Genomic DNA, 22809 nt, shown 5'->3' with positions numbered 1-22809 from the left:
GTTCACAATAGTATCTGTTGCGCTAAATGGACACTCGCAAGTTATTGAAGTGGCTGGGATACGTAAACATTCTCCATTTGTTTGGAGTTAAAAATCGTGCTCCTACAGTTTACTTCAGGGCAAAGTTTCACCTGAGGTTCGCCTTCATGCAGGTGTACTCGTTCACATCTGCGTGGTGAAAGCGTTACGTTTTACCCCTTTTTTTTATTTTGTTTGCCAAAATTGAATCGATTAACCGGTTAAAAATTTACTGCGATTATTCGATTAATTGGTAGACTAATCGATCAAGTGCCCAGTACAGGATTCAATACTTTTTGTTTTGGTCTTATAGACCAACTCACGTTCACAAGCAAACCGGAGCGCCCCTAGCGGACGCCACCGGCGCTGCGCATGCGCGATGGAGTGTGGACAAGAAGCTTGCGTCGCCCATAAACAAACCATTGGAATCCGATGCTGTCGACATCGGTGTGTGTCTCCGTGCTATTTTTCGCGTTAGAATTGTTGATTCTCTAAAAAATTTTTTTCTTCGTCGTAAAATCGTTTTATGACATCCTTTTTCCATCTAAGCTGCCTAAAAAAAATGTTTTTTTCCTTTGCATGTGTCCTTTAATGCCAACGAAATTTGAAATATACGCGTCGTGTTCAAAAATAGGGTGAATATGATCCACAATATCCGTAAATGACAATCGCACGTTTGTATTTTGAGCCTGGTGGCTGTATACTCTGCCAAGCGCTCGGAGAAGGCCCAGCTTAGAGCACGTGACATCCGACGCAATCGTGACGTAGGTCGTCTCAGGATGAGCAAAGCCACCGCGAGGCTGACGTCGAGAGGATGTCCTAGTCGTTCCAGCCACCGAAGCGGCTGCTTTTGTCAGAATTTTGAGTGACGGGTTAATCTTCTATAATCTTGTAGAGGGACAATAGCGATTTCTGGGTCACACAAAAGGGATTCTCGGGAAGAGGGGAGTTCCTCCTTCCCCTCTTCTCTCGTCGTGGCCGGACGCGAGACAACCTCCGTCACTAGCTGTCAAGGTTCCTAGACGGTCATCACAAGCGAGGCGTTAGCGACATCTACCAGGTGCTCTTTGCCAATCGTTTAATTCGTTTTAAAATTCCTTTTCGTAACCTTTCAGTATACAGGGGCCTTACGTTGGCGGCGTTTGTTGCGCCATCTCTTGTCTCCCGTGCGAAACGGCGCCGTGTTGTTTGCAGACCGGTGGCGTCGCTGCGTTTCCATAGGAGGCATAGGAGCTAAGCCTTTTTATTTCTTTACTTTTTCCTTGCATCTTGGCGATGCTGTTGATTCAAGTCCTTCACATTTGGTTGCGGTGTACTCGGCACTGGCACTGCTACGGCGTCGCTTACTTGGGAATGCTGAGGTACCCCGCACCTCCACCACTTTGTCGCGTACAGATTTTGGGGACACCGAGTCGCAAGGTGAAAACTGCCTCCAGGCCGATAGAGCCGCCAGCTCCCGGGACGCGTCAGCGCGACTAAGTCTTCCAGCCTCCAGGAAATGCTCCAGCCGGCCAGGGCTTAAAGTCTGGGGGGTCTCAGGGGGTCTCGGACCCCCCACTGATTTTAAAGGATGGTCCGAGACCCTCCTTCACAGCCCCAACATTAGTGAAATAAAAATCATATCTTGCAATAAAATATCTCGTTTTCAGGGATGTGACATTTGGGGATTAGCAATTTGAGGGTTACAGGTACAGCGTGGACAGAGTCAGCAGTGGGGTTTATTTTATGTGCATCTAGTACATCTCGTCAGAACCCCCCCCCCCCCCCCCTACCTTTTTTGTAGGGACCCCCCCTCAACTTACGGGAGACTTTAAGTCCTGCAGCCGGCGAAGGTCAGTATTGGGTCAAGACACATCACCGGTTGTCGCCCGGAACCTCTCGCCCGCACCCCGCTGGGCGGCTCCTAATATAGTCCCAACGTTACTAGAACCACTCAGTTGGGAAACTGCCATAGAGCCTGCTTTAGAAAAGTGGCTCCATTCCGAAATTGAGAACCGAGCTAATGGCGATCGCAACGCCGCCCTTTCTCCCGCAGCGTCCACTCCGGGAACTGCACGTCGAGTCGGGCAAGGGCCGGTGGCGCCATCTCGCAGGGCCATCTCGCAGTAGCCATGTAAAGGCGCATTCACACAGCGGAAAGACGCGCGTCGTGGGGGGGAATTTTTTGCTTATTTTTGTATTGAAAAAATTCGCGCGCCAAGGTAGTAGTAGTAGTAGTAAGCGTTGAAAAGGAAATTGTGGATAGGAAAAAGAGTCAAAGTTGTACGCGCACGAGGCGCATTTGTCACTGACTCTACGCGCCGAGGAGGACGACGCCTCGGAACCCGATTTCTCCTTCGACGCGCGCGCTTGAGCCAATCAGCGAGCGTCCGGACGTGACGTATCGCCCTTTTCCGGTTAGGACATGTTTTCGCTGTTTTTTTTTTTTTTTATTTTCGACTCACATTGAAGGCGAAAAGGCAGAGAGCTCGGGGGATTCGTGCACTCGCCAAACGTGGCTGGAAGTATTCCAGCGTGGAAAGAAGCCAGCCGATTGGAACATCTGACTGTGAGAAGTGTTTTATGTGCGTGTGCGACGCTGTGAAGCTACTCTTCATCGTTTGCGCGAAGCTGCCGCGAAAGCTGCCACCGAAGTTCGCGGTGTGTTCCGACCTCCGACTGTGCGGGAGCGATCACTCCCAATGTGTTGTGTAATTTTGTGTACACCCATCACTACGGAATACAACAGTCCTCCATCGAAAACACTCTCGCACAGGCTGCGTGCAGTGTTAAAGGTACGGACGCGAAGGCTCTGGGACGCGCCGGCGTAGCACCGTGCTTTGTTTGCACAAAAACGCGGCAAAAGAGCACCTGAAGCTGCCCGTTCGAGTCCGTGCCTTTCGCCAATGCTGCATATGACCGGAGTGTAAACGTATATATAATCATCACCGTTGTCCATTCAATGAAGACGGTTGTCTCCCACCGCATATGCAATCGCGAAGGCAAGGCAACAACAATTGTGCGAAGCAGACGAATAAAAAATTCCGTATTCACTCGACAAACGTGAGATTCCCCGAGACGACGCCGCCGTCGGGTGGACCTGTGTGACTGCTTCGTATTTTACGACGCCGGCCGCAACGCGCGTTTTTTGCTCAGTGTGAATGCGCCTTAAAGCAACTTTAATGTTTCAACTCGTCACTGAAGGGTGTCGCTGTTATCGTATTTAGCTCGGTCTCAGTGGACGCCAGTGGCTCAGGTTTCAAGGGCGAGTTTTCCAACTGAGGGTTTTAGTAACGTTGTAGCCCCTCAATGCCACAAAACATGCAATCGTCGGGCGATTCAAAACACGCGCCCTTTAAGAGGGCGAGGGGCGGGGGCGGCAATGCGCTGGCGTCGTCTATCGGCCTGTTAGGCAACCATTTATTTTAGTTTCGGATTCAGTTTTGTAAGGCCCGTTCACACTTGCGACAGTCGCTGGAGCGACAAGCGACTGCCCAAAATCGGTCGACTGGTTTTTGGTCGCTTGTCGCTTGTCGACTGCCCTAAATCGGTCGCTACCGACCTGTTTTTCAAGTCGAAAAATCCGAGTCGCTGGACGGCGGAGCCAATCCGAGTCTCGTGTCTCGTCGGAAGTGATATGTGCGTTTGTTTACATCCGGCACTGCTTCCCGCGGGAAATAGCGACACGCGCACGGCGGCGGTCACTGGTATGGGGTTCTTCGCGGAAGCTCTTATCAATGCTGTCAAAGACTATTTGTTTCTTTACAATAAGCGGCACCCCGACCACAAGGATCGGGGCAAAAAATTGCAGGCCTAAAACGAGATCGGCGACATTTTCGGCATGGCAGGTACGTACAATATCACGATTGAGGGAGCGCACATATAGCCCTTGTTTTCCGTTCTGAAGCACCATTACGTTTTCTTGATTTTTCCTGCCGGCACCTTTGATCAGAAAAACCTTTCAGCCGCTCGAAAAAGGTGGCGACTCGTCGGTCGCTCAATCAGGTGTGAACACTTGTGGTCGTTTTTCGCTAGTCGCTCTAGCGACTGTCGCAAGTGTGAACGGGCCTTTACAGTATTATGCCTTCTTTTTAGAAGCTCCTTAGAAGTTAGACAAAATACACAAAAATATAATTATGATATTGCAATTCTAAATAGATAACTGCACTTTATGGCGTTATCTTTGTACTAACGCATGTCGGAAGATCGTAAGGGCTTATACTCACATTGGTAAAAGGAATGTTTAATTCTTGGTTGGGGTGGCCACACAGGCTTGGCTTCCGTTTGCGGTCGCCACACGGACTATACAAGTTCCACACGTTCGCACACACCGTGCCCTGGCCGCACGAGATATCGTCTTTCTAAGCTTCCAGAGGGTCACTTTTTTTTCCTTTTTTTTAAAGTACGCTCGGCCGTCCTGGATCCTTAACGTCCTCGTTAAGTTCAAAGATACACACAAATATCAAGGTAATAAACAAACACACACGCCGAGAAACATTAGAAAAAGTATTTACTTTATACACTCTAGCAGGCAGTGTATGTTTCTTGTAGGCCTTCTAGAAGCTGGGGGCTCCTCTTGCTTGTCTCCCGAATCTTCGGAGGCGATGTCGTCGTCAAGGTGGGGCGCTGCCAACGTCGTCGACCATCCTTTTAACTGGGAGATTTGTGCCGGCGTTGCGAACCGGCTCTCAGAACGTTGGTCGAGCTTTACCTCTCGATAGGTATCTGCAAGCAACACCTGGGTGACAACCAGGGATCTTCGGCACGTTGCTTGTGTCTTCGTTGAGTTTCCGGTGTGTTGTGTTGCTTTCCTCATAAATACAACTCCACCCCCCCTTCTCCCCAGTTGTATAGACCAGCACGCGGCCCTGACGTCACGCAGCTGCGGTAGCACTGTCGACGGCACTTTGATGCGTAGAGGCTTCGCTTCACGCGAATTCAGTTTCTGCGCATGCGCAGTGCCCACACCTGGTGTGGGCAAAAACGGGCTTGTTTGCAAACAGCGTGTCGGTCTATAGCTTTGCTGGGTAGTGTCGACGATCATATGCCTGCTTGCTTCTTTCCTGTTCCTCCAGCAACCGTTGCCTTACACATACTCTCAGCTTGCTAGGATCCTTCCATGTTGCTTTATCGTCGAATGCTAGCTCCTGCAGCGCAATTTCGTAGAAGCATTTCCACAACTGATGTGCAACCCAATTCAGTTTGTGCCATTACAAAGCACTCTCTGATTTTGGTGAAAAGTTCTACTAGTTAGACTGTTTCACCGTTGTTACTGCAGGTCTAATGCTAACTTCTGTCCCCTGGACGGGTTGTCGCTCGATTCTGCTCACCTTGCTTTTGTCACGCTTGATGTGGACTTCATGAGTGTCATTGATGTCTACCTGCAAGATCTCAATTGGTTTGGCTTGCCAAAGTAGTTGTCCTTTCCTGATGACTGTCTCACCATTACTTGCAGGGTACATAGGTAACGTGACCTCAACGAGAGTCATATGATCAGGACATCCATCCCGCACTGTCTGTAAATGACTGGGCCTGTGACCCTTTTTTCTGTTGTCAGGGTGATCCAATTGACCAGGTCTTTCTGGAGAATGGACTCCTCCCTTGCTTTCAATTTTAGTTTCTGGTGGTGCTCGATCTATATGCCTGTGTGCGCAAACGGGCGGTCACTCAAGTGCCAGAGTCAAAGACAGCCTCCAACTCTTGCATTTGTCAAGTAGGGCAGTTCAGTAAATGTTTGTCCGACCAATAAGTCCACAGACTGCTTCATCCGAGACAACAAGAATGGGAATGTCCTTCGCTAGGACACCATCAGTCTTTGTCAGCCTTGGATCTTCCAATGCTCCTAGACGCTGGCACGCTGCTGTTGCCAAAACCGTACAGAAGTGTTGACTCCTGAACAAGTTCTGTGTCACATAGAGCTGCGCTGACGCACGAAGTAGACAGCCGGAGCTGACCGTGTCATTGAGTCCAATGAGGGAAAGATTGTCTATTAGTATGACTTGCTTCATCAAAACACCAAAATTTATTGTTTCATTTGATGGTTCACTCACTGTGTTTGCTTCATTACGCTTTCGATGTGCCACCTCTTTGCAGTGACGTTGGGTGTGGTACAGTTTTGTTACAGTGCAAAGACCTCAAGGCTCGTTTTCGCGGGGGGCAGTCCCGTGCCATGTGGCCATAATGGTTGCAGTTGTAGCACTTGCGTTCTCCTTTTTCATACGAAAGTGGCGGCGGTTTGTCACAGGTGTTCCTTCCATTGCCAGCTTTTCTTGCGTATCTCGCATTTGGGTCTTGGGTACTCGCCGCGTCGGTCATCCCTTTCTTGTCACGTGGACAGTGGCGTACCAACTTGTTTTTGAGTGGGGGGGCAAACCCGACCCTCTTCCCCCCCCCCCCCCCCCCCCCCCCCCCTTAATCGAAAATTCGGCGCAACTTTTGCCGAAGTTTTCTAAACATGTGGCAATGATTCGGCAAAATTACAACGTTACCAGACTTAACATTGATATTTTGTTTTTTCTCACGAAAACAATTTTGCTTCTTCTTCTTAAAATAAATACAACTTGTAGTGCCTATTGAAACAGTTATGATTAAATAAGGTGATATTCTACAAGATAATTGTATCGATGTCGCTTTTGTGTGTTTACTGGCAATTTTAGTGTTTGCTTGCAGAAAGTGGCGTGACAGTGTGACACCAAGGTTGGGTAGTAGCCGGAGCAGTCACGAATCACACTACTAGAGTTTTGATTTTGAGGCTTCATCAGCGCACGCCTGCAAGTGTGTTTACATCGTTAAAATAAAGACAATCACTGCGTTCTTACTTTCTCTGGGAGTCACCGTTTCATGCGCGAAAACGGATGCAACGGTTGTTTAGCCTTCACCAGAAGAGATAACAATACTGTAAATATGCATGTTTTTCGATTTGAGTCACTTGACGTCAGCTTTGCATGAAAGTGCGCGTTCCATATTCGCAACGTGCCGTTTTTAACCTTTAAAATTCCGGTTTCTGGTGTTGGGACACACACGGACGTTTAGGAAGATGGGGAGAGTTAGGAATGTCGGATGTGCAACGTCGAGCATGATAGTTCTGTGTTTAACGAATACTTTTCATCAGTGTTTACTAACGAGTGCTTGGACTTCGTCCCCACTCTCCCTGAAGAGCTTTACGAGCGCATGCATCCTATTAACGTTAACTCCGCTGGTATTAAAACATTGATTGATAAACTAAAACTTACTTCGTCCGCTGGAACCGATAACATCAACCCTAAAATTTAAAAGAAACACCCGTGTTATTTCTAGTGAGTATTTGAAACTCATCTTCATTCATTCCTCATCTCAAACCTGCCTTCCATCTGACCAAAAGGTGGGAAGGGTAATTCCCAGTCTTTAAACAGGGCAGCCGCTCTTCCGCATCTAATTATCGCCCTAATTCATTGACTTCAATTTCTTGCAAACTACTTGAGCATATCCTCTACTCCAATATCATGAGGCACCTATCATCCCATTTCTTTTCTTTAAACAGCAGCACGGTTTTCAAAAGGTACTTTCCTGCGAAACGCAACTCTGCGACTTCATCCATGACTTGCACACTAACCTTGAATGTCACGTCCAAACTGACGCAGTTTTTTTTTTTTTTTTTTTCCAAAGTGTTCGGCCGTGTTTTCCATCAACGCCTTCTTTCTAAGCTATCATATTTTTGCCTCGACCAATAACCGTTTGCATGGATTCGTGACTTTCTTTTTTCCCGTGTACAGGTCACGTCCATGATGATCATGAATCTTCCTTAATAAATGTATCTCCTGGTGTTCCCCTGGGGTTCGTACTTGGGCCCTTACTCTTTTTAATATTTATTAATGACATTCCCATTGGGATTTCTTCAAAAAAACGCTTTTTCGCCGACGACTGCGTCATCCATAACAAAGTAACTTGTGTGCAAAATAATAACCAGCTTCAGGAAGATCTAGATAAAATTAACAATTGGTGCAAAGAGTGGATTATGTCACCAAACAAGTATAAACGCAAACTAATCCACTTCACCAAGAAAAAAACCACTCTGTCATTTAATTACTTCTTGGACTCCGATCTGATTGAGACCGCTACTGTGTATAAATACCTTGGTGTAAGACTAACATCTGACCTTCCCTGGAATAACCACATTGAAGTCATTACCGCCGATTCATCTGGAACTCTTGGACTAAGCAGACGTAACTTAAAAAATCGCTCCACCCTTTGTCCCTAAGCTAACCTTTAACACGTACGTCAGACCAAAAATAGAATATGCTTCAACCATCTGGAATACCCATCGACTGTACCTCATCAATACGCTGTAGAGGCAGTTCAGAACAGAGCTGCTCGCTTCATTTCATCCACTTGTGACTTTTCTTTCAGTGTCTCGGCGCTAAAAACTGAACTTACCATGTCCTCTTTGCAGCTTCGCAGGAAAGTCTCTCAGCTGTGCCTTATTCACAAAATCTACTACCACATTCCCGACCTCAAAACCACTTTGTTATTACCCCTCGACCGAACATCTTCTCGCCTCAACAACGTCTGCTCCATCAAACACACTTCTGGCTCTACGAACGCTTTCAATTGGTCATTCCTTTCTCAAGCCATCAGCCACTGGAACAGTCCCCCATCCTCCATTGTCACCATCTTGGACCCTGCTGATTTCTCCTCTGCAGTAAAACTACACCTTTCTTGGCCCATGTGATGGTGTGCGGGGCTAGGCAGATCAGTGAAAACACTTACGCAGAGCGCTTGCCAGGCCAGACTTGTACGTAGTTCAACTACTTTACTCAATTAAGTTACTGTAGTTTAACTACTTTTCTGGGTAGTTTAGTAACTTTTAATTACATTTCTATTCTAGTAATCAGTAGTTTACTTTAACTACTTTTCCGAGTGACTTCCACTCAAATTACAAATTACTTTCTAATTTTAGTGGTTGTTTTGCCTATCAACAGAGAACAGAGGTCGGAAGGTCAGCTGATATTTGCAGAGGGGAAACATGCGGAGTAGAAAAGGGGGGGATGGGAAGGAAGAAAGTGATTTAGATAGTCCAAAAAACCCCAAAATTTTAACGAGCCCCCCCCACTGCAACAACACTGCTACGAGGCGCGGGGAGCGAACAGACACGACGCAAGAGAGGTCGAGTAACTGTGGGATTTGCTCCGAATAGTGGCGTTTCTTTGCATTCCGAAGCTCAAGGAGACTTGACGCATTTGAAGAAAGGGCTTGTCCCCGCTTCTCTCCAATGTAGGAATTCTTGCCCACTACAGGAGGTGCACACACTGCTCCTTTTACGGTGCAGGCGATAGAACCCCTAACAACGACGCTCACGCCGGATGGGCTGCTCGTGTATCACTCGAAGCGCGTTAACCCACCCCCGCGCCTGCGTTCACGCCGCTTCGCGGTGACGGTGTGCGGCTGCTAATTACAAATCTATTAACCCACCTAGCCCCCCCCACCCCCCGTACACGCCGCTTTGCGGCGTCCGGTCGGCAACCCAAGCCCCGCTGCCCCCCATGCACTTCCGTAAATAGAGTCGATACGATTTAGTTTAGCGATGTTTCGTCAACAACATTCGTTTTTTTAGTGTTAATGGTAAAAAAGAAATGTAAATATCGCCAAATGCCTCGACAAAACAAAATGTTCGAGAAAAAAAAATAAAAAGAAGTAAGCCGGCCCACACCATAAATAGAACCCGGGTCTGACACGTATGAGGCAGACATCTCACCACTAAGTTACGCTACCTCTTCGGAAACTCGCATTCCATCCGCTGCCTATGTTGACGGCGGCAGCGCCTAACTCCAAGCAAGCAAGCAAAACTTTATTTTGTGTAAGGGCCTACGTCCTGGTCTGGACGGCCCGTCCGGCCCATGTCTCGCGGATGGATTCCGTAAGGTTACCGTGTAGCCTTGTTCGTGGAGCAAGGCTTTACGAACCAGCCAATCCGGCGTGCGTGAGCACCGTTGCTAGGGTTTGTATCGCCTGCGCGTTAAAAATATGCCCGCGCGGGTCGGGGGGCAGTGCCCTTGGTATTCCTTGGGCGCCGCCGGCCTGTGTCTGCTCCGCCCAGTGGCGGCCGTTTCAGGGGGGGCAAAACGCATGCCTTGCCCCCCCACTCTGAGAACTGGGGGGGCAAGTGCCCCCCTTGCCCCCCCGGTTGGTACGCCCATGCACGTGGACTACCAAAATGCTCTTGCCTTTCGCATTCAATCTTCACAAATTCTTGGATATAATGCAGCAGGCCATCATCGTCGTCATGGGTTTTCCCCAAGAGCATCGTGCTAAGTAGTCTCGAACGCAGGCCCGTGATCACTTGTTTGGATCTATCGCAGAAGTCAAGCCCCGCCTCCTTGCACAAACAAACCTTAGAGTGTAAATAGGCCGTTGTACTTTCGCTCTGTTGCTAGATGAGATCCTGTTGGCCATTGATGGAGTGCCACCGTTCTCCGCAAGTTCTCCACCCATTCACGAGCTGATGTCGCATGTTCACTGCCGTCAAATTTCAAAATGATCTTAACTCAAGTCGGGCATTATTTGGACTGTTATCACGCCGTGTAGTTCCACTGTTGCTGACGGCGTCGTCATCGTTGGAATCAGGCGTTCAAATAAGTCCTTCAGGAAACAGTCTTTTTTCATAATCGCATTCAAAAGTTCATGTAGAGAGGGTCAATCGCTTTGATTGGCGGCTTTGTATGAGCGGGTCGCGTTAAGAAGATTGTCCTTGTCCACCTTTGACCAGGCCTAGTCAAGCCAAATTGTTCAAAATAATGCCGTTCGTTTCATTCTGTCTAATTATAATCGAACGACCAGCATATCATCAATAAAATCCAGTTTGTTGTTAACCTTTTTGTCATTGCGTAGGAAGTTTTTTCGACTTTGCCTGTTTCATGAAGTGTATCATCATCAGTCGCTGCAAGACCATTTCTTCACATTGCTTAACTATTACTCTTCCGATCTGGACCATCAGAATAAAGTCGGTTTAGCACGTTGCCAGACAAACACTTTTTTTATTCATTTATCCCGCATACATCAAACGAATGGAACCACCTTCCAGCAGATATCGCAACAATACCCAATTATTTTCTTTTTCGCCAATCTTTGTTCACATTTGTTTGATGAGCCGACACGAGTCATTTTATCTTGTTTATTTTGTTCGTAACAGATGTTGCTTACAGCTTTTGCCAATCGCAGTGTATTTTTGATATTTGAATTTCTTGCCGCATGTTTTTTGTCTTGTCATTTTATTTTATTTTTCTTTGCTTTGCCCCTCCCCTCTACAATGCTTCGGCGCTTGAGGCTATGTACTATAAATAAATAAATAAACGTGAAGCTCATACTTCTTTCTGGGCTATTGTCGATCCAGATCCCACTTCTGAGATATTATCTTTGTACTTAATCCATGTCGGAAAATCGAAAAGGCTTACTCATGTTCTTAAGGAAATAAAATTAATGTTTAATTCTTAATACGGTTGGGGTGGCCACACAGGCTTGCGAGTACCACATGTTTGCACATACCGTGCCCTGGCCGCACAGACATCGTCACCTTTCTTCCAGGGTGTATCTTGCTTTTGAAAAAATGTCTACAATGTATCCTCAAGATAATACATAAAAATTTTCATTGTGATGGTAAGACTAAGTATCGAAAACTGAGTGCACAAAGTGGGAAGACAGCAAAAAGTTGCACACCAAGAAAATGCAATTGAAAGTACAAAAAATATATACTCTTCCAAAAATCTGCTGCACTTACATGAAATTGTGACATAATAAATCTAGGGTGTCCAGGAATCATCTAGAGTCACTAAAACCGTCTGTCACTGTATATTGCAACTAATTTTGGCCCTTCTTGTGCCAAATGCCATCAAACACTCTTACATTAGCTGCTCCTCCCACATCAGCATTTTGGTCTTCACGAGGTTTGGCTGGCAGTTTTTGTGGCAGCGGCATAAACTTCCTTGCTAGTGAAGGTTTTATGGTGTATTGGTGTTCGCAGGCTGAAAATCGCGCTGACGCGCTGAAGTTTACAGCTTTCCAAGGATGGCAAAACTCGTGTGAGCTCCCACTGTCGTAGATTCGCTTTGCGCTTAAATCTCCATCTGACGCGGCACGTTTCAATGTAAACGTTGAATGAAATAATCGACTCAAGGCACTCACTCTTCTCTAAGTGTAGTTTGAGGGACGATGAAAATTCCTTGCATTTCACAGCTACACTCTTGACAAGCGGGGCAGATCACATCGCTCAGAAGTATCGTCAGCGTACCATTGTCGCACATCACTGAACTCATAAAGCCATAGCCACTTGTTCCGTAAACAAAATCCCTATCTCTTTTCCGAAGCACTGACACACGTGAACGGAGCGCTAATTGTACCGGAACAGTCGCCTTTGTCGTGGTTAGGCTTAGCACGCCGCCGTAAATGTTTCTCTGCTGGCATTCTCTACTTGCTTTTCCACCAACTTTCATAAAACCTGTTCTTGCTTTAGTGGTTCCAAACACAAAAATCTCGCTTTGTAGTGTTGTCTATCGCAAATCAAACCGGAGAAACTTGCAGAAAGCACCGCTGTCCCGAGTGCGAGCCTCTCAAAGATGGCCGATATTCGCGTAAACTTGCGCGTTTTGAGCTGCCCCAAGTTTGTCAGACTTTTTTTTCGTAGCTTCTAGTCCAAAGTTTTATTCATATTTTTACCCGTGAAAGTAAGATATCCCAACATAATAAAACAAGCAAAATTAAAGAAATATAAATTTTCCAAAATAACTTTTTGTTTTTCAATAATTATAATTTAATTAAAAATAATTTTTCAACCCCCTTAATCTCCTCTTAATTACATTTCTCAGTATCTCGTACTTGTCATCTCAAATACATTTTTCAATCTTTGAAAACTTTTGTCGCTCGGACATTTTACAGGAATAGGAATTGGCACCCTTGCATAAAGCTCAACAGATTGTAAACTTGAAGAGAAAACGACCAAACACAGAAGATGAAAGAAGCCAGGACCAAAGCTGCTATCTAGGTGACAACAAAAGAAAACTAGAAGGAAATTAAGAGAGGATACCAAATGAAGACAAAATGTGGTTTTATTCTTTAGTTTTCAAGTTTGCCAAAGCTAAGGCATGAATGACGATTTCTTTTGTCAGTTTGGCACTCTTCATGAACAGTGTCTGTGGTAAAACGGAGATAGCTCGACGCTTTCTTGAGGACAGAGACAAGGCAAGAAACAAGCTGCAAGCAGGTTGAGATCTCAAAATGCAAACAAAAATTCCACCCAGTGTTGTGCGCCTCTCTGAACACGCTTCTAGAGCTTAGTATGGGGAACGTATAAAGAAATCGACAATCGCCACCAGAAATGTAGCAGTCCTTCTCCGTGTGTCGTCTTGTGCACTTCTTTTTCAAGTTTAGTAATCTCTAAATGCAGCACTTGGGTAACCTACTTGAGGAAGGCACACTCATTCCTTGGTGCATCCAAAGTTTGTTTAATGTGAGCTCTGGATATAGCATCTACAGCACTTAGTAAAACAGTTCTCGAAGGTATGCATTATAAAATTACTATAAGGTGTGATTTTCAGCAATGTAGCTCCTTTTTGCTCATTTGTCTTAAAAATAATATTTGGTAACATGCTACCCCATCTGCTAGGATTGCATAAAATAGCACTGCGATTTTATTCTGTCTGCTTCCGTTGCTCATAAGTAAAGCATTCTCGTGTCAGTGAAGTTCATACAAATTACATAGTGTTGAAACATACAAAAAGTTAGGGCGCAAACAAGCTGGTGAAGCTTTAACATTTTGGACAAAACCCCAAGACCGGGGGGATAAAAAAGGACAACACAACACAAAGTCTCAAACACAGCTGAAATTTATGGCACAGAATATTGTGGTTTTATTGATTGATTTTGATTGATAACTTTTTATTTAAGACATAACGGTACAGAGATGTCCCAGGGGACATGGCAAAAGGCATAAATGCCTGACGGGGCCATGCCACCCTTTTGGCAGCAACGGTAGCCAAAACAAATAAATGAGGAATGATACAATTTCGCTCCAAACTAAAAATCTATACAAAACAAAACAAATACATCACAAAACATGACGTGAAAGGTCAATTGTTACTTATCATTCCAAGCATTTTGCTTAAAACACATCCGGTTTTATTCCCCTGTGAGTAAGTATTCTTTTACAATATTTTTATATTGATAGAGTGATCGTACGCACTCCAATGAAGCTAAAATATATGGGTATTGGTTTAAATAGTCTGGTATCAAAAAACTCAACCTCTGGTCTCCATAATTCGTTCGCGAGCGCGATTTTATTAATAAATGACGCCTTAAATTATACGGGCTATCTTTCGCGTGGTACTTAGCATGGAACACCAATTTATCGAGCTGAAATTGGCGCCAAATTTCAAGTGATAGTTTATATTGATGTAGATTTCTTACGTTGAGTATTTGATATCTCCTAAAATATGGTGTGGCACTTTTAAGAAGTTGTATGTTACCAATTGCTCGCAATGCTCGCTTTTGTATGGATACAATATTGTCTAGATTTGTTTGGGATGTCGTTGACCACACTAAAAGGCAGTAACTTATGCGAGATTGCACAAGAGCGAAATAAATTTGACGTTTCACTTTTGTTGGAAGATAATATCTTAATCTATTTAAGACACCAACAGCTCGACAAAGACTTGTTCTCAAAGAATCAATATGTGGCGTCCATGATAGATTTTCATGGAATAAAACCCCCAAGAATCGAATGGTTGAAGATGGTTGAATATAAGAGTCCTGGAATTTTAATTGCAAATTGGAAGCTGGTATCATTCCTTTTAATCTAAACAGTAAGTACTTTGTTTTTTCTATGTTTAAATAAAGTTTATTAGATCTAAGCTATAAGTCTGATTCCCGCAACCACTGTTTTGCCTTTCCAAAGAGGTCGTCGATGTCCGAGCCAGAAAAGAAAATATTTGTGTCATCTGCATATAGGACTATATTTGAACTGCCATGTATGTTTACAATGTTGTTTATATATAACAAAAATAATATAGGACCAAGAATAGACCCCTGAGGAACCCCATACTTTATGTATTGAACGTCTGACTTTACTCCATTTACTACTGTATATTGCGTTCTTGTCGTGAGGTAACTTTTAAACAGTGATAAGGAAATACCGCGTATTCCGCAAAACGGAAGTTTCTGCAAAAGTATTTCATGCTGAACGCAATGAAAAGCAATCTTAAGATCTAGAAATATACCAAGCGTGTATATTTTTTGTTCTATGTTCTTGAGAATTTGTTCTTTAATTCCAAGAAGTGCAACTTCTGGCGATTTATTTTTCTGAAAACCAAATTGTTCTTTTACTAAAATGTTATTGAAGGTCAAAAACTTAACAAGTCTTTTATTTATAATATGTTCGGCTATCTTTGCAAAAACTGAAAGTAGAAATAGGTCTATAGTTGTTTAAGTCACTAACTGGGCCACCTTTGTGTATAACCGTCACACATGCATGCTTCATTTTGTCTGGAAAGACACCCGTAGATAACATGAGGTTACAAACGTGCGCGAGTGGAGTATGGCACAGGTGCCCAGAAAACCAAAAGGAATGAAAAAAGGGAGAGGATGAACTTCTTTTTCCCGGACACACAAGAGAGGGAGGACATTGACCAATAGCCACACCGGTACCGTTCTAACTCAAACAAAAGGGGGGAGGGAGAAGATCTCTTAACCCACCTCGGTGAGGTCCTGATAACATCACAAAAGAAAGGGCTGCAGGACGGTGACCCATAAGGGGAAAGATCGAACATGGACAAAAGCGAACCACCCCCGACATTCGTCACACCCGAAACAAAGGGCAGGTGTGAAACTTAAACCCGAACACACAACATCCTACACAGATATAAAGGTGACCTCCAAGCAATCAAACTCGTAGAAATCTTTTCAACTCCGTGTTCAAATTAAAAGACGGCCTATTTACTGCATTTCCGTGGCTAATAATAGTGAGGGACTCTTTTACTAAGCGTTTATGATCCTCTCTCTCAGTCAACATAACCGATGTAGAATTCCATAGAGGTACACAATTATTACATTCTAACATGTTTTGACATTTCTGAATACTGATCTCTGTTTCTAATATAACGTTTGTGTTCAGTTAAACGATTATTCAAACGCCGCTTCGTTTGTCCAATGTAACATAACCCACAGGCAAAAGGAATCTTGTAAACTACGCCCGACACACACTCAACATCTTTTTCTCTGATTTTTGGTACATCCAGTTCTGGCCGAGTTGAACGGGGTCAACCGACTTAGTTTGAAATCATTTCTGAACACAGTGCTAATGCCGTAGCAGTTGCCGGCTGATTTTAGATTATGAGAAATACGATGGAAGAAAGAGAGAACAACACGCCTGGCAGATTCACAAACCTTTGAACATTCCTTTCTCATATTAATCCAGTACAACAACTGTCTGAACACATAATCCTCGGGAAAGCCTGCCACGCTGAAACGGGTAAAAAAATGTTGGAGCGCAGAACCAATGGAATGCAATCAAGATTTCCTAAGTGCTCTATCTACTAAATTTCTGACAATGCCAGCCTTGATATTCTTCGAGTGACAACTTTTGAAAGGCAGGAGCGGTTTGACTTGCCATACTGCCAACACAAACCGGAGGGTGTTCTTAGCTGTATATCTAAAAACTGCAGGCAGTCATTTACAGGTCTTTCTACCGAGAATTGCAGCTCTGGCGCACTCTCACAGACAAAGTTTTCTACCAACGCTGACAGTGAAGAATCGGTAGTGCAAGCCAGGATATTGTCTACATAGCGCCGTAAGAGGATGACACCTGGAGAACGGCTTTGAATGAGACCAACTAGACGCATATCCAAGAAGCTAAGGTAAATCTCCAAGAGGACTGGGGCCACGGCCGAACCAATACATATTCCTTGTTTTTAATTGAATGAAATCTTGACCATCATACTTTACCACCGTTGCCTGGAGGTACAATTCTAAAATTCTAAGGCAATCCGGTACCGAAATTCCAAACTGTGATTGAAACCTTACGAGGTTGTTTTCCAAAAAATTACTAACTCCGTTGAGAAGAGTTTTGGGATCTAGCGAATAATAAAGGTCCTTTATATCCATTGAAAAGACCGAACAGGGTCTCCCATGAAAGGGCTGCAGCTCCGTAACCAAATCATCTGAAGAACGTAGTGACAATGGACTTCTAACTTCCAAGGCCGACAAAGCATTCTGAAGGAAACAAGAGACCAATTTTTGCCAGATGCCATTTTTGTTGACCACTACCCGGAGGGGAAGGTCTACCTTGTGGTCTTTTAAAAAAAACTTAATCCCAATCTTGTCACTGGAAGTGCTCTTTAATTTGGATACCTGCGACGGAAATTTGCATTCCTTCAACACACCAACTATTTCCCTTTTTATCTTTTTTAGGTTTCCGTCGAATTGCTTAAACACGCCCATGACGGCTACGTCAGACTTCTGAAACTCGTTCATCAGCAACACAGCGAATTTTCCTGATTTGTCAGTTTCGAAAAGCATAATGTTTTTTTCTGCTAATTCTCTTTTTACTGACACAATCTTTCTGAAATCTCTCTGGTCAATCCTAAACGAAAAATCCACCATGGAAGACATCCTTTTCAACGTTGACGAAAACAAAGCTGTTTTCCCCATGTGTTCTGGTACCGAATTTGATAAAGTATGAATAGCGGAGACAATATCAATCCTAGAGGGTTTTACATCCTCAGAGAATTTTGGTCCATTAGCCAAACACGCTTCGGTAGGCTTTGACAAGGCAATATCAAAAGGGTTGACTTAGATTGGTTACAATGTATTGGATAGAATATTGTGGTTTTATAGGGCACAGGTGCCCGGAAAACCAAAAGGAATAAACCAAACCAAAGTTTTTTTTGTGCTCCGTTGTGCCAGAAGTAACCAATCTAATAGTCAACCCTTTTGATATTGCCTTGTCAAAGCCTACCGAAGCGTGTTTGGCTAGTGGACCAAAATTCTCTGAGGATGTAAAACCCTCTAGGATTGATATTGTCTCCGCTATTCATAGTTTATCAAATTTGGTACCAGACCCCATGGGGAAAACAGCTTTGTTTTTGTCAACAATGAAAAGGATGTCTTCCATGGTAGATTCCTTGTTTAGAATTGACCAGAGAGATTTCAAAAAGATTGCGTCGGTAAAAAGGGAATTAGCAGAAAAAAACATTATGCTTCTCGAAACTGACAAATCAGCAAAATTTGCTGTGTTGCCGATGAATGAGTTTCAGAAGAAGTCCGATGTAGCCGTCATGGGTGTGTTTAAATGATTCGACGGAAACCTAACAAATGATAAAAAGGGAAATAGTCGGCATGTTGAAGGACTGCGAATTTCCGTCGCAGGTAATCCAAATTAAACAGCACTTCCAGTGAGAAGTTGGGGATTAAGTTTTTTCTAAAAGACCACAAGGTAGACCTTCCCCTCCAGGTAGTGGTCAACAAAAATGGCACCTGGCGAAAATTGGTCTCTTGTTTCCTTCAGAATGCTTTGTCGGCCTTGGAAGTTAGAAGTCCATTGTCACTACGTTCTTCAGATGATTTGGTTACGGAGCTGCAGCCCTTTCATGGGAGACCTTGTTCGGTCTTTTCAATGGATATAAAAGACCTTTATTATTCGCTAGATCCCAAAACTCTTCTCAACCGAGTTAGTAATTTTTTGGAAAACAACCTCGTAAGGTTTCAATCACAGTTTGGAATTTCGGTACCGGATTGCCTTAGAATTTTAGAATTGTACCTCCAGGCAATGGTGGTAAAGTATGATGGTCAAAATTTCATTCAATTAAAAACAAGGAATATGTATTGGTTCGGCCGTGGCCCCAGTCCTTTTGGAGATTTGACTTAGCTTCTTGGATATGCGTCTAGTTGGTCTCATTCAAAGCCGTTCTCCAGGTGTCATCCTCTTACGGCGCTATGTAGACAATATCCTGGTGCACTACCGATTCTTCACTGTCAGTGTTCGTAGAAAACTTTGTCTATGAGAGTGTGCCAGAGCTGCAATTCTTAGTAGAAAGACCTGTAAATGACTGCCTGCAGTCTTTAGGTATACAGCTAAAAACACCCTCCGGTTTGTGTTGGCAGTATGGAAAAACGGAAGACAAACCGCTCCTGCCTTTCAAAAGTTGTCACTCGAAGAATATCAAGGCTGGCATAGTCAGGAATTTAGTAGATAGTGCACTTAGGAAATCTTGTTCGCACTCCACTGGTTCTGCGCTCTAACGCCTAACGCCTTTTTAATTGTTTCAGCGTGGCAGGTTTTCCCGAGGATTATGTGTTCAGACAGTTGTTGTACTGGATTAATATGAAAAAGGAATGTTCAAAGGTTTGTGAATCTGCCAGGCGTGTTGTTCTCTCTTTCTTCCATCGTATTTCTCATCATCTAAAATCAGCCGGCAAGCGCTACGGCATTAGCACTGTGTTCAGAAATGATTTCAAACTAAGTCGGTTGACCCCGTTCAACTCGGCCAGAACTGGACGTGCCAAAAAACAGAGAAAAAGATGTTGATTGTGTGTCGGGCGTAGTTTACAAGATTCCTTTTGCCTGTGGGTTATGTTACATTGGACAAACGAAGCGGTGTTTGAATAATCGTTTAACTGAACACAAACATTATATTAGAAACAAAGATCAGTATTCAGAAATGTCAAAACATGTGTTAGAATGTAATAATTGTTTACCTCTATGGAATTCCACATCGGTTATGTTGACTTACTAGTAATAGTCCCTTACTATTATTAGCCACGGAAATGCAGTAAATAGGCCGTCTTTTAATTTGGACACGGAGTTGAAAAGACTTCTACAAATTTGATTGTCTGGAGGTTACCTTTATATCTTTGTAGGATGTTGTGTGTTCGAGTTTAAGTTTCACGCCTGCCCTTTGTTTCGGGTGTGACGAATGTCGGGGGTTGTTCGCTTTTGTCCATCCATGTTTGATCTTTCCCCTATTGGGTCACCTCCCTGCAGCCCTTTCTTTTGTGATGTTATCAGGACCTCACTGAGGTGGGTTAAGGGATGCTGAACTGAAATTTTGATTCCACAAAACACGCAATAAAAGCGTGCAACGGGATGCTACAAACACTACAACATCACTCATACAGCGATATCTCGAACGGATGACCGTTTTTTTTCAAGAAAAGGAGGTGCATTTGACAGAGATGTTCACGTCATGTTTCTCCGAGAAGGTAAGGGAATGGTCTCGCGTGTTCTCTGCCTCGCCGCCTTGAGGGAGCAAAGTGAAGAGAGGAGGAAACTAGGTATCTTGACGTCACGCGCCTCGTCGGCCTGGTTCAATCTCAACCTCTTTTTCCAGAAATACGGCCGTCCATTCGAGATATCGCCTTACGAGCAGGAGTGTAGCGTCCCCCCTACATCTCCCGCATTATTTTTTCTGAAATCCAAATTTCGGTTCACCATCCCTTTGAGAGATCTCCCCCTCCCCCCTTTTGTTTGAGTTAGAACGGTACCGGTGTGGCTATTGGCCAATGTCCTCCCTCTCTTGTGTGTTCGGGAAAAAGAAGTTCATTCTCTCCCTTTTTCCATTCCTTTTGGTTTTCCGGGCACTTGTGCCCTATAAAACCACAATATTCTGTCCAATAAATTTCAGCTGTGCTTGAGACTTTGTGTTGTGTTGTCCTTTTTTACCCCCCAGTCCCGGGGTTTTGTCCAAAATGTTGAAACGTCCTTGAATGTAATTGAATTACTGTTTCTAAGTGCTCATACTCTACTCAAGATGTTTTGCAGGGAAAGCAACTTGAGTAGTAACCTAATTACTATATTAAGCTGGTAATTAGTAACTTATCCTTACACCTTTGTGAAGTATCGTGTCCAGCACTGCTTTTAACACACAGCTCTTCGTGTCTGGTACTATTAGCGTTTTAGAGAGCAGGTGTTGATCTCTGATATACTATAGAGCTGTTGCCTGGTATGTTTGCCAAATTGTTGGCATGCAATTTTGTATTGCACAACAGGTGGTGAAAGTATTGTTTTATTCTAGTGCAAAGAAATGTTAGAGTTCAAAATTTTTAGAACGGGAAATGTTGCTTGGGAAAGATGTGTAAATTTACCACTATAGAGGCTATGCAAAACCAAAACTTAATTTTTGAAGATCTTAAGTACACCAACACGCAGGCGCTGACATCACGCTGCTGCGGTGGCGCTGCTATTGGCAGGGTGCATGCACAGACACTCCACTTCACACAAATCTGGTTTCTGCGTACGCGCAGTGCCCACATGTCATGTGGAAACTGCGTTTGCCCACACCTCTCGAGGGCTTGTTTGTAAACTGTGTGTTGGCCTGTAGAGTTACTTCCTTTCCCCAAATGCACTCATGAATGAGTGTTTGATCACATTCCATTGTACTCTGACTGTGGGCAAAAGAAAAAAATACATGGATATGAGTTTTCTTTTGGGGAACTTTTTGTTGCCTTCTGGATTTTCAATTTTATGGTGCAATCCTATACTGTACCTGGCACAAATGAATGCGGTTGATTTCAATCTTTATGAGAATCAAAGTCCACATGTGTTAGTTCACAGCCCAGCAGGTGCATATGTGGAAGGCAAGCAAAGTACATGCCACATGCACAGATGCTGAAAATAGCACTGACCAGAAGCACTTTTCTGAAATGGTCCATTGGGCGTTTTGCTAAATTACCCAAGCGCCAAGGAGCATATTCATGCTACAGTCTAAGCTCATTACAACAGACCTGGTTACAACAGACATTTGGATATAACATACCGATTTGTGAAATTCGGTACCATTGACTCAACTTCATATCTGCATACAACATACTCCTTTAACAACAGACCGAAATCTTGGTCAAAATCAAGGTCTCTTATATCGAGCTTAGACTGTACAACTGTAGTTATATGTGCGAGAGTCTGGAACGGTAACTTTTCTAAAGCAAATCTAAAACAAATGGCACATGTATTCAGGTAAGACGAGCGTGTACAGCACCCGTGTCCACATTCTCCGTGGTGCTTGGGTAATTTGCCAAAAGATGTATTGCGAGTCTTTTTTACCTTTCTTTGCCAGTGTAATTACTTGCTTGTGATACAAAGAGAACGGATTGACTCCAGCGATTTCACGAAAGTAGTTAGCCGCAGCTTGAGTGTGCCGAGTTTCAAAAACATTTTTCTCAAAATCGCAATTGCTTTTGTGTTTTTCTCATAGTTCAGCTTCAAGTCACGGTGAGACTTTGTGCAAATAGAGATTATTATTAACTTCAGATAGCATGAATGCCCCCGTTATCCCTGTTATCTCGCTGTTAGATGCCACAAGGCAGGTGCAAGCGTACCCGATTGCCAGCTGCGCGCTTTGCTTCCCGCCGGTGGTTGGCGAGTAAAACAGGGGAAAAACTAGGAAGAATGAAGCTTCGGTTTTGGTAGCGAGCAAAATATGATTTTTTTTCATTTACTAGAGTGAATCTGGGGGAACAAGGGAGCGTTTTGGAATTGGGAAGCCACCAGCATTCAGATGATGCCATTAGATTAGATAGCTTAAAAACAAAAATGTCAGACAGCCTCTGCTCCTGACCTCATCAGACAGCCTAATAATCTCTGCTTCTGAGCATGTAAAACTCATTGCATGCCCTTACTTATGCAGGTGTTCGTCGAGTACCGCAACCAAGGTGACAACTTGTAGAAGTGGAAGTGACATTCTTCAATTTTTTGGGAAATACCTCATACTTCGAGCAGGTGGATGGCAAAGTATGCCTGTTGCATTCTTAGGGAAATATATATTAAAACTGACACTGACCACACAAGGTGTGCTTTCTGCA

The 22809-nt window shown here is 44.1% G+C and overlaps 1 long non-coding RNA gene across 1 annotated transcript; it reads left to right on the top strand.

The window, feature by feature from the left end:
* Positions 1 to 3720: 3720 nt before the first annotated feature.
* LOC115323794 lies at positions 3721 to 22789 on the top strand. The gene is made up of 2 exons (XR_003919208.4): positions 3721 to 3845; positions 22635 to 22789. It is a non-coding gene; the product is annotated as an uncharacterized LOC115323794 (long non-coding RNA).
* Positions 22790 to 22809: the final 20 nt, after the last annotated feature.

Source organism: Ixodes scapularis, unplaced genomic scaffold, assembly GCF_016920785.2.
Source record: "Ixodes scapularis isolate PalLabHiFi unplaced genomic scaffold, ASM1692078v2 PGA_scaffold9__187_contigs__length_104089568, whole genome shotgun sequence".
NCBI lineage: Eukaryota > Metazoa > Arthropoda > Arachnida > Ixodida > Ixodidae > Ixodes > Ixodes scapularis.
Note: the sequence above shows the minus strand (reverse complement) of the source record. Positions and strands in the feature narration are given on the sequence as shown.